Here is a 13,553-nt window from a genome sequence, read left to right on the forward strand (position 1 = left end):
TTGGAAGAATTAATATTGTTAAAGTGTCCATGCTACCCAAAAAAATCTATAAATTCAATGTCACCCTTATCTGAATTCCAATGGCATTTTCACAGAAATAGAATAATCCTAAAATGTGTATAGAATTATAAAAGAGCCTGAATAGCCAAAGCAATCATGAAAAAGAAGAACAAAGCAGTTGGCTTTACGGTCCCTGATTTCAAATAATGCTACAAAGCTATGGTAATCAAAACAGTATGGTTTAGTCATAAAAATAAACCCATAAATCAGTGTAACAGAATGGATTACCCAGAAATAAATCCATCCATATATGGTCAATTAATTTATAACAAAGGAGTGAAGAATATACAATGAGGAAATAGTCTCTTCAATAAATGCTGTTGAGGACTGGACATCCACACGCAAAAGAATGAAACTGAACCACTATCTTACACCATACACAAAAATTAACTCAAAATGGATTCAAGACTTGAGTGTGAGACTCGATACTATAAAACTCCTAGAAAAAAACGTAGGCGATAAATTCCTGACGTTTGTCTTGGTGATATTTCTTTGAATTTGACACCAAAAGTAAGGGCAACAAAAGCAAGTGGGAATACATCAAACTAAAAAGCTTTTGCATAGCAAAGGACACCATTAACAAAATAAAAAGACAACCTACTGAATGTGAGAAAGTATTTGAAAATCATACATGTATATCTGAAAAGGAGTTACTATCAAAATTATATAAAGAACTCAAACATCTCAATAGAAAAACAAAAAACAAAAACAACAACAACAAAAAAAAACAACTGATCAAAAAATAAGTGGAGGATCCAAAAAGACATTTTTCCAAAGAAGACAACAGAAGGCCAACAGGTCCATGAAAATATGCTCAGCATCCGTAATTATTAGGGAAATGCAAATCATAACCACAGTGAGAACCATCTCACACCTGTTAAAATGGCTATTCTATAACAGACAAGAAATAACAAGTGGTGAGGAAGTGGGAAAGGGGAACCCTCATGTACTGTAGGTGAGAATGTAAATTGGTGCAGACACTGTGAAAAACAGTATGGAAGTTCCTCAAAAAGTTAAAAATAGAACCCCCATACAACCCAGGAATTCCACTTCCCGTATTTATCTAAAGAAAATGAAAACACTACCTCAAAAAGATATAATGCAACCCTATGTTCATTGCCACATTATTCACATAGCCAAGATATGGAAACAATTGATGAATGGATAAAGAAAATTTATACACGCACACACACACACACACACACACACACACACACACACACACAGTAATATTATTCAGCCATAAAAAAAAGAATGATATTTTGCAATTTGCGACAACATGGATGAACTATTTTAAGGTTTATGCTGAGTGAAATAAGTCAGACAGAGAAAGACAAATACTATATGATCTCATTTATATGTGGAATCTAAAATAGACAAACCAACCTCATAGATATAGAGAACAAACTGGTGGTTGCCAGAGGCAGGGGTTGGGAGTAGGTGAAATGGATGAAAGGAGTCAAAAGGTGCAGGTTTACAGTGATAAAATAATTAAGTCATGGAGATGTAACGTACAACATGGTGAATATAGTTCATAATGTTGTACTGCATATTTGAAAGTTGCTAAGAGAGTAAATCTTACAGGTTCTCATTAGAAGAACAAAATAATGTTGTAACTAACTTATTGTGGTGATCATTTCCCAGAAATCTCAGTGGCATTACCTTAAACCAAATCATCTGAATTTTAAAAGAATTTAATGTCAATAACATTTTGTGGTCTAATATATAAAGTGAAAGCAATAGTAATAAAAAAACATGTGGCCCTGCCCTGCCTGTTGAGTTGCCAGGTGGATGCACGGGGCACTCGGAGGGCTGCCTGGTGTCCATGCACTTCTGGGACTGGGACAGTCCTCCTTCACCTTCTCCCCAAGCAACTGTTTCCCTTTAGTTGGTGGTAGAAAAAAAGCTGAAATACTCTCCCAATAAAATGGTAATCTTGAATGCTCTGAAAAAGGCTGTTACTAAACTAGAATTCCTACAGAAGTCAAGGTGGTCCAATTGAGATGAGATAAAATTGTGGTCATTTCAGACTCATGATTAAGGTGGTCACGTGCACATGCAATTCCCGTAAGTTACATGTTTTTGAAATGTGCTATAACCCTAAAGTAAAGGCCTCCGTATCTTGGGTCAGGATAGTAGCGATTCCTTCCTGTCCTTTCTGAGCAAGCGCATGAGTGTCCTGAAGCCTGTGGACCTGTCAGCAGCAAAGAGCTACCCTTGGCCATTACTGCACACGAGGGCATCCCGAGCTGCATTGCTCTCAACCGGTAGAGAACATAATTGCTATCTGATAAAGGAGCGCTTATGAGAACAATTTGCTACATCATCGGGGCATTTAATCCAGGAACTACGGAGAAGATATCATGCAGCACATAGCTATTGCATTAACTTCAGTCAGGATGCTTCCTCTTCTGTGTGTTTAGTGACCATGGCACAAGTGCACATTTTTTTTTTTTTTTGCTGTCAAAGATCCGAAAAAGGAATAAATAGTATAATTTGGCGTCTACCAATTTCCTTATGAAATATTTCAGCTCCAAATGAAGTTTACCCAAATTTCAGGTTCCCTCAATCTCTCTATGACTTTTGTGCTTTTGGAACAGTGTCAAATACTGTCATTTCAATTTGCACCAAAGGCAGCTACTATACACATTCCTATCCAACTTCAAGAAGGAGTACATCCGGGATATGTATGTGCAGTTTCTAGAGATGACCAATGGCAAGCTGTGATTCTTCGCAAGTGTGTGCCATCAACGTCCTTGCTGACCGCTCCTTTAAAGGGCCCTGTATACCGCCTCAGTCTTCTACGGGGCTAGTGCTGGCACACTGCGGGTCTTGTAGGTCATAGGCTTGGCGAGACTGACCCGATGACCCCTGACTTTGAAGCCATATGTGGTCGTTTGCTTCCCTAAGGAAGGCTTCCCATTTCCAGTATTAAAAAAAAAAAGGCATAATTACCAAAGCACAAGTAGATACTTAAGTGGCATTGAGCAATTTGTGCCTGTTGGCTTGACACCTTTTAGTTCAACTGTGAAGTTTAGCTTTAGCAATTCCACTCTATCCTGTTCATCTAAAATTTGGAGGGATTCCATACAAACTTAGAAACTGGGTTGAGAAAAGAATGAACAAATTCAAATTTGTGTTTGGCAATGGATTCTGTCATTTTTACTGAGTCTAAAGTGAAGAAATGAACAAATGTGCAAATGTTATCTCTTACAGTATAAGATTCAAATACAATAATAATACCAGCAGCTTGCTTTAGAAAAGAAGAAAAATTCCTTCTCCAGTCTGAACATGAAAAAAAAAAAAAAGAGACAACTATGCTAGAAAATACAATGTGGATATTTCCTCTGTGTAAATTCATATCCATTACTTTTTACGTGCCTATAACATTGTTTGGTTATGTGTTCACACGTGCTAAATTCTGCCATGCTCTTTCTGTGTTGGAGTTGTTAGAATTAATGCATAACACCAGCCCCACCGATTGAGCCAAGGTACTTTGTGGTATCGTTGACAGGAGTAGCCAGTCTTCCCAGGGGGCATGACTGGGTCTGCCAAAGAAGGAGAATTGGCTTTATTCAGGGTTAAAACTAAATTTCTGTTATGTGTAGGGAACAAATTAATGCATAGACCTTACACATTAATAATTTAATTTAGAGCATATAAAGGAAAATATTCAACATCTCTTTCAACAGAGTGATACCCAAGAGTGTGCTCTGGTGATTTCTGTTGGTGTTGAGCATAACGCCTTAGCCCATCTGTCCTTTCTACTTACGTTTCTCGCCATCTTGTTTCTCTCCCCAACGTTTATAATAGCTGAACAATAACATTTTGGGAACTAGAGGCACATTACGTTTTTTTAAACCCTAAGTTGGGGGGTCTATATGGTTAAGTACTATATGAGGGATCTATTTAATTTTCTTACATTCCTGATAAAAAGATTTGATTTTGTCTTTTTAACTTCAGGTTGCAACCATTTAAAGTTAGCATAGCATCAAAATTTCCAGTTTTGCAACAAATATGACAAAGAGACTAAAGCATGAACATAATGTGATAATTATGTACTTCATGGTCTTGATCTTAATCTAGGTGTCCTTAATGGACACTTACATTTTATTGTGATACTTAATAACTCCAGGAGAAAAACATCTGTGAGACACTATTAACTCATTTCACTTCCAAAATACATTGCATTTTGATAAAATCTTTGTTTTGTTTTTAATTCCAAACTTGTCCTTTAAATTTACCTTTGTGAAATAAAATCCTCAGTTTCAACAAGTGACATTTTAGCATTTATTATTCTATGGGGAAATTTTACCAGACTAATCCTCAGCTTGAACTGGTAGAGACTGATGGGCACATATGTTGAGTAATGAACACTGATTTTTCACAGGAACAGAAACGTTTGTAGAGATTGACAGAACAATTCTTTTCAGACAATATACACTTTGCTCTCCTAGCCATTCACGCTGGGAAAAAACAGTTTTCTTAGTTCGATCTTTTCACTTCTTTATCTGTTTTGAGTTAAAAGGGAAGCATATCTTCTGAACGTGAATGTCTTTAAAATAAATAGTGTTCTGGATGAACATAAACAAAATATACGTACATAGAAAATCCCTGAATAAAAAGTTCCTTGATTAGATGCACACCTCTGAGGAAATCATTTAATTGCTTTATGTCTTGGATTTTGCATTTTAAGAATTAGGATCATATTTGTATTATCACCGTGGTTTTAAACGTTGTGCCTCAAAGAGGCTTTGCTTCCTCATTATGTCCAGGAGGCTTTGCAATAGTCCTATCCTCTCTCATCCATAGTAGCACCATGGATATTTTCTAAACCAACAATCTGATTATGTTTCTCTTCTTAGGAAAGTTCAAAGTCTCCCCTTGCCTTCAGGATAGCTATAAAGACATTAGCACTGCTTTGAAAGATTTGCAACCTACTTCCCCTGCCCAAACTTCTACCGAGTTCTTCTCATTACTCCACCCTTAACACTCCTCAAGCTACGTCCCAGCTATCAAGATTTTCCAAACTCGGCTTTGTTGGCTGTTTCTTCTGCATCAAATGCATGTCCCCCAGCTTCTCTGCCCTGTAAGATAAAGCTTCATCCTGTAAGATTCATCACAGATGTAACTGTCTGAGTGAAAATTTGCCTCTTTACCATAAGGTAAATGAGTCCTTTATTCTTCACTCCCATAGCACTCTCAAGTCAGCTACCATTATACCATTTATTATGTTATTATAGATATATATATATAATTGATAATTTATGGCTGTGCCCTCCACTAGACTGTGGGCTGTTTGAGGATGTGGATGGTGTGAGTTTCCCATTGCTGGAGGTGTTCAAGTCCAATGCTGGAACCAAAGGATGAGGCAAGCTATAAGAAGAGCCCAGCTTTGAATGGGTGGTTTACCAAGATGACTGTGGGTGCCCCCTTTAGTTCTAAGCATATGGGATTCCCTTGCCCGGCTTGCCATTCTCTCAGAGGAAAGAGGAGGAAAAAGTTGGGGCTGGGGGCTGGGCAGAGGGGGAAGCCCCTGGTAGCAGTGTACCTTTTCCAACTTTAATCAGCAACTTTAATAAATAGTTCTTTTCTGCTCCTCATTTCTTGAGATCCCAAGGCTCTGATAAATGAAAAGTAGCTCTCCTCACTATAAAACATTTTAGGAAACTGCTGGGCTGATAATAACTAATGTTATTAATGTTATTGCTATGTGCCAGGCATTCTTCTAAGGGCTTTACATATATTAATGCGCTCAACCCTCACGGTAACTACGTGAGACAGGTATCATTGGTGAAGATGAGAAAAATGCAGACATAGTTCACAAAAGTTGCTTAAATATATATTGCGAGTTAAGTGGTAGAGCTGGGATTCAAACCCAGGCAATATGGTCCTGATTCCTACAGCTTTCTGCAGACCGTGATCAGGGGTACACTGTCCTCAGAGCTATTGTTGCCTTCTCAAATCGCTAGCCTCTGAACACTTACTTGTGGACTCAAGGTCAGCACTACCTGGACATAACTGTTTTTGGAAGCTGTTCCCTGTCAGCACCCAGGAAACAACATACCTCGGTCATGTAACCTTCTTTCCTTTCGCTCCGGTTATTCTTGTTACTCTTATTGCTCTGTTCTTCTTTCTTTCACCCCTGTTTACCCACTGAGCCAATTGATCATAAAATACACAGATCTGTCATGTTACTCCCCAGCAAAACAGTCCTTCAGTATCAACTCCTGCTTTGGGATAATATCCAAACACTGAGCATAAAGTGAAAAGCCTTGTGTGAGGTGGGCCCACGGTTATAGCGTCAGATCTGGATTTGGTAGAGGCTGGAAACAAAAGTAGGCCATTAGGCCATAAGGAGACCCTGAGAGGAGCTTCAAGGTGTGCAGTTCACCATAACAGATATGCCCGAAAGTTCTCAGAACCCCAAATACCCCAGTTCCCTCATGCACTACACATGTTGGTCCCTGACTGTCCTTTGCTCCTCTTCTTGACAAATTCTTATTTATTTTAAAGTGTTGCGCTAAGCCAGACCACAAGAGGCTGATCTAGGCTGGAGGGCCTAACAGAAAGACTACTCCGACTTGGCTTAGTTTGTTTCACAGGAGTGGGCCAAGGAAGAAGGTGAACTGAGATGCAGTTGCTGCAAGCACCTCAGTTGACCCCATGCTGTATTCGTGTCCTGTGTCTGCTATACCAAATGCCCATACACTGGTGGCTTAAAACAATACACATATATTCTCTCACATTCTGGAGGCCAAAAGCCTTATTAAATCAGTGTCCCTGAACCAAAATCAAGGTGTCTGCAGGGTCACCCTCCTTCCAGAAGCTCTAGGGGAAAATCTACCCCTTTCTTCTTCATGTGGTTGCTGGCATTCTTTGGCTTGTGGCCGCATCGCTCCAATTTCTGTCTCTGTCTTCGCCTCATTTTCTCCTCATGTATTGGCATTTTGGGCCCACTGTGATGATTCAGGATGTCTCAATCACTAACTCTTAATTTAATAGCATCTGTGAAGACTCAGTTTCCATATAAAATAACATTTACAGGTCCCAGGGATTAGGACCTGGTATGTTTGGGGGCCATCTTTTTGCCTACAACATATGGAAAGCTCCAGAACTCAGATGACCCACGAGAATTACCCTCCATCACAGGCAAGACAGTTAAGATTTTGCATCCCTCAATTGATAAATTAGATAAATCAGTTTGTCCTTGCCAGTGGAGGCATACCTTTGGGTGAAGGGACCCTTTTCGGGGAAGGCAATTTCCAGGGAATAGACTCAGCTTTGAGCCTTTAGCAGGCAACACTGCCGGCAGCAGAAGTTGAGTGATTTGGTCTAATGGGATGATCTAGGTGGCACATCACTACGCCCACTCAACCTGCTGCCCTTTATGGCCCATAACTGTGCCATAGTTGCTGACTTCTGGGTTTTATATCTTACTGTGTGGTGAATCCTCCTACCAGCCTGGCCATGGCCTACCATAAGGGCATGATTTCAATGTCATTTTTTCTGTAAACCTTCTGTATCTTGCCTTTCTCCACTTTTCTCCTATGCAGAATAGTCTTTCTCTTTGCTGTGTTCCCATGTCACTTTATTCATACCTCTTCTAGTACTTATCCTCCTTGTATAAGGATTAATAGTCACATGTCTGTCTTCCCTTGATAGACTGTTAGCCCCTTAAGGTTAGGGTATCTGGTTTGTTCTTAGAACCTGGCAGATAGTAGGTGCTCATGAGTGTTTAATGAATAAACTAACAAATGTAGCTTACAGCAGCCAGTCTCTTCCTCTTCATCAATTGATGGGGCAGACGGAACAGCCAACTGTATGACCGAAAGCCATCAAGCATGTCCAACAAAGTGACTGAGTGTGTATCGGGAAGCAGTAAAGTAAACAATATCTCAAGGGTCACAGCTGTTTCACTCTGCCTCTCAGCCAAGAATTGCCATGATTTACTTTCTACTCTTGCCAAGGAGGAAGAAATAAAGTCATAAACAAAAAGTGAAGGAGTGAGGAATTACTGAGTTTGGATGGATAGGTCAATCTGCTTGCCCACCTGTGGCCAAGCAAGCATGATCAAAGAACAATGTACTTTCCCCTTCTATTCCCATTTCACAGTCTTTATTCTTTCACAAAAACAAAAGGATCATCGATTAGAAATGTAGTTCCAATGCTGGCGTCACTAACAAAATCATTTTTATACACAGATGACATCGTGTACCCCCAACATTATGGGGGTATTAAACTTTTTCTGCCCCAAATATACCAGATTGTTAATTTCTAATACTGTTCTGTGTAATACCTATTTCACGGGGACATTAGAAGGATTTAACTGATTAGGAATTAATGAACGTAGAAATTCCGAGGATAGTACACATGGTATGTTTTTGTTTCCCTTATTTTTCTGTAACAGTTTAAGTTCAATAACAAGTCATTTATTCATATGGAAGGTTTAGAGCTATGAGGGCAGTGTGGCAGTTAATATGTGTTTTATTTTGGAAACTTTGCATTTATTAAGTAACAGGTACATGGTAGAAGTTCAAACTGTATGAAGCAATATTAAATGGAAAAAAAATATTCTGTCCTCCTCTCCTCAACTCTGTTAGCTCAATTATTCTAAATAATATGCTGATGTCTGTTTTTCTTAATATACCAACTTTAAATAATAACTATAAATTTTGCCTATAAAAGACTAGGAATTTAATTTATCTGTACTACTTCTTCCCTACTAATTTTATTTATATTATTTCTTAATTCTTCTATTCATTTCATTTATAGCTCTAAGTAATATATATATGTATATATCATTTTTGTCATTATGTAGATTTTCTTGATACCTAAAATTTAAATAATTAAACTATAAATTTTCAGAGTCTCATACCCAGTGATTTGCATTTAAACTGACCCATTGGTGGGGCAGGGAGGCTGACTTATAGCTTTGCCTATTTCAGTGGGTAGTTTCAAGCTACCAACCTGACTTTACATTCCCTTTTATAATTATAGTCCCATTCAAGGCTTTTTCCATGGTTTCACTTTTTAAAAAAATTAATAAGTTGCATTTACAAAATAATGATTATGTAAATGTTATTCAATATAGACTAGAATTAATATTGTGATTTCCCATAGAGAGAGAAATGAATCTTGATGGGAAATAAAGTATATAATCAAATAAACTAGAATTTTTAAGTTCCAATTGTAATTTAGAAATAATTAAATGTATCAATCTGAAAGACAACATGGCTCCTCCAAAATTCAAAACCAAACATGCAAGGTAACAAGAACAACAGATAACAGAAAACGAGTGCTAACTCTTGCATAGTTATAATTACAGAAGCATGCTCTTTTGCAAAATGCTTGGAAGGACATCCAGCATTCTCAGCATTATTAAGGGTTACTACCAAAAAAAGAGAACAGAGGCAGAAAGTTATTTCCTAGCCATATTCAAACGGCCCCATAAAGGAAGTAACCAAGAATATGGGCCTAGATTCCCAGCAGGAATTTGAGTGGTGTGAAACAAAGGGGAGATAAGTTTGTGGTTTTGTATAAACATGTAAAATCAAGCCTTCCTGCCTGAGAAATTATTGGGAACTGCAGACCTGTTACTTCTCCAAGTACATATAAATACTAAGATGCAAAATTGCCTATCTTCTTTGACTCATTTTTTTTCCTACTGGTAACCATCATTTGTTCAATTTTATTTATTTATTCATTCATCTATTCAACAGCCACTAGCCACATGTAGCTATTGAGCACTTGAAATGTGGCTGGTACAACTAGAAAAGGAATATTTAACTTTATGTAATTTTAATTCCATTTAAATTGAAAAGCCACATGTGGCTAGTGACTATGTATTGACAGCATAGTTCTTAAAGAAGTCATGGATTAAGGAAAGACCAAGATTCCTCCACTGGGAGATCTATGGTTTGGCCTGGGAATGAAACCATCTGCTCAGAAGCTGCTTAGAAAAGTCCTCCTTGCCCTGGAGGTCTGGGTCACATAGGCAGGAGGAAGTGAGAGAGTCAACAATTTGATGATATTAAACCTGTACTACTGGAGGCTGCATATTCTAAGCAGGAAAATAATTTTATTCTCTTATTGCTCAAAATTATGATACATTTTATTTTGGTTCATATTTGGGCTATGATGTTCTTGCATATATCTCTGCTGTTTCTGGAGATTCTAAATGCTTTTGCTTTACCTGGTGGGCAGAAGAACTATATGCCTTCTAAAATATTAAAAGCTTCTAGTGGCTTTTTAAATGCTATATGTTTAACGCAATCCACTTTTTTATGAAGATGCCACTCTCGGGACTCTGTGAATTCTTACACTAATTTAGACTTCTTGCTTTCTTTACCTGCTAAACAGATGGCATCTTGAGTTTTCTTGTCAGATGCCTGTGTTCCTTCATTCATACATTCAATAAATATTTATACATTCAATAAATATTTATTGAATGCCACTAAATGCCAGATACTGTCATAAACACTGGAAAATCAGAAGTGAACAAAACCAAGTCCCTGAACTCATGGAGTTTATATTTCTGTAGGGGTACACACTGGGTAAAGAAACAAAACTAATATGTCAGGCAGTGAAAATAAAACAGAGTAATGGGGATAGAAAATGCCATGAAGAGAGAAAGATATGTGACTCTTTTTTATGGGTTCATCATGAAAGACTTTACAATACGATGACAGTTATAACAAAGGCCTAAAAGAATAAAGCCATATGGTATCAGGTGAAGAACATACCTAGCCGAGGGAACAATAAGTGCAAATGATCCTAGGTGAGACTGTTTAGGGTGGTGAGTTGAGCTCTTTATCCATGGACAGGGTTTGTAAACTGATTCTAATTTGTGTGAATGAGAAAACACAGGCAGGACACCTTACAAAAGATTTAAACTTTAGGGTAGGAGCACCTCTATTAAAAATCCTAGTTTTACTTTGGCAGGATGCTTTTGTTTGAGAAGGAAGATCATGACCCAGACTGATTCTGTGTGTGTGTGTGTATGTGTGTGTGTGTGTGTGTGTGTGTGTGTGTTAGAAGTGGAAGCCTAAGACAACTCACCTGGTTGTCCTGACAATAGTTGTCTAATTACTTAGACTTCTGCATCATGACCCAGTTGAGTTCCATGTTCTCAGCTTCCTCTTCAACTACAGAGTTTCTTTATTTGTGTTCTGGACTATTTGCTTTCTCTGTTCAAGCAAAACAGTTTATACTACTTTCCATATTATAAAAATTCCTCAGTATCTCTGATCACTAATGACTCCATTCTCAGACTGGGGAGATATATAGATTATTCTCTACTTATTAACTCTTTAATAAATTTTGGAAGGAAAGTAAATCCATGTGCTACCTTGAACTTGCAGTCAGAATTCTTAAGGGTTGATGTGCTTGGAGTAAACTGAATGGGGCAGTATTGAGTGGGTCATCACAGTGAGGAAAGTGTTGGAGAATCAGCCCTTTACTGCTACATTCTTAGAGTCCTACTGTATGAAGATTACAGTGACTGGACTATTAAAGTTTTATTATCTATGATATGCTAAAAACTGATGTTTTAAGACTACAAATCAGGGGATTGACAGACTGAGTGACTTTTCAAGGGTCCATAGGAAGGTGAGATAATAGTTAAGTTTGGGGATAGAGGTAGACGACAGTAACAGTGATTCAGTGATATCTATATCGGCATGAAATGGATATTTCTGTCAAAATACAAAAACATCTCAAATGAGGGAATGTGGTGTAAAGAGTCTTGGGTGTGTAGTTTTAAAAGATTATGTTTTAAAGTTTTTTTTACTTATTTGGGGGGAAAGAAGTAAGGGTGAATCTTGAGGTGGGCTAGCCTTGTAGTGAAAAGTGAAGGCTCCAGAACCAAATTTGGGGAGTTTGAAATCTATCTGTTCAATAGAACAGCTTGTTAAATAAGCAATAGCCTTGAGGCCTGGAAGACTGGGAAAAAGTGATAGCCAGGGATTTCAGCTCAAGTAAATGAATGCGTACTGATTATCTTTGCATGGTAGTCCCAGCACTGGTCCCTGAGGCCAGAAAGACAGAAAATGTATTTTCATGTATGTAGGGAGCTTACAACCGGATAGAGAGATGGTGGCATAAAGAAATGATTACTCTTGTCTAACTTTTCTAGATTAAATTAAAAAATAAAGATGTGACATCAAAATCACATCTTATAAATATAAGCTCACTATTAAAATATGAACAATCTTATATGTATGTCGCCACACAGCAGCTTAACCATTTGTTTCCTTCTACCCCCAAAGAAAGCAGAGTCTGTAAGACGGATCCTTTCAGGGACTTTGCTAAACCTTTGTGTTTGCACCTTATGCCTCCCTGTTTGGTCCCAGAAAGATGACGGGACAGTCAATGATGAGTAAGATTCCTCACGGAAGGAACAACTCAAGCCAGATGCAGTCCCGTGGGGACCAACAGGAGAACCCACGGGGTTCATAGAGGTGGGCACAACCGCCCACCTTCCTCAGGCTAAGGAAAGCCTCAGCCTCTGTGGCTGCATTCCTTCTCAGAACCTGCAAGGGAAGTGATTCAATGAGGTGCTCTCCATCTATTCACATGCATATAGGTTTTGTCCCTTGGGGAAGTTGAGACTTATCGTCCAGCTATCTGCAGACAAGGGTGATTGACTTAAATCGGTTTCCTATTGTGATGTATAGGATTCACAGATTTTGAGATTGACAAGCTTTATCTCCTTTACTTCCCCACCGAACTAATAAAAGCTGATGCAAGACTGGATTCCAGTCCTTGAGATTGGGGCCCCTTGGTCTGCTTAAACTCTATTCATGACTACTGTCTTTTCTTAACCCTGTGCCGCCCTCCTCGCTCCCCACAACTCTCGTCGCTCGGGACGCGCCATATGTATATTGAACTGTTTTCAAATCACATGCCAGAAGCTGTGTAACTCATCAAAGTGCTAGTACATAGTAGGAATCTAAATGGAACTGGATTGAAATTCAGGAAACTATTAACAAAATTACTAACAAATTTGATAACAATGTGTAGTGAAAATATTCTAAACACTACAAGAGAGGAAGGAATTGACAGAATTCTTAGTTTATCCCCCTCACTTTATAAAGAAACTGTGACCTAGAGACTTATCTAGGAAAGACCTGAAACTTGAGACCAGATGCAAATGTTTCAGTCAGAAGTACTTTCCCACTGCAGTTGCAGGACACAAATCTCAGATAACGCTCCCATGGCACACAAAAGGCACAGAAATTGATTTTATTATGTCACAGCACCAACCATAATGAGCAGTTATGCTTCTCTTGCCTTCTTTCATTTTCATCAATTATCCATTCATTCAAAAATAGGAAGAGAGGCATCTATTCCAGACCCTGTGCTAAATGCTGGAGGTATAGCCCTTGCCCCCATGGAGTTCATGGTCTAGTAGGGACACAGGTCATACATAGCAATCATATTATAACAATTGTATGTAATATATGTATAAATATATATATATATATATATAT

At 38.3% G+C, this 13,553-nt stretch overlaps 1 pseudogene; it reads left to right on the top strand.

Moving 5' to 3' along the window:
• Positions 1-1,966: 1,966 nt before the first annotated feature.
• Positions 1,967-2,787, top strand: LOC148754978 (WD repeat domain phosphoinositide-interacting protein 3 pseudogene; annotated as a pseudogene).
• The last annotated feature ends 10,766 nt before the right edge of the window (positions 2,788-13,553 follow it).

Source organism: Rhinolophus sinicus, chromosome 16 (genome assembly GCF_057876585.1).
Source record: "Rhinolophus sinicus isolate RSI-liver-muscle chromosome 16, RSI-T2T, whole genome shotgun sequence".
NCBI lineage: Eukaryota > Metazoa > Chordata > Mammalia > Chiroptera > Rhinolophidae > Rhinolophus > Rhinolophus sinicus.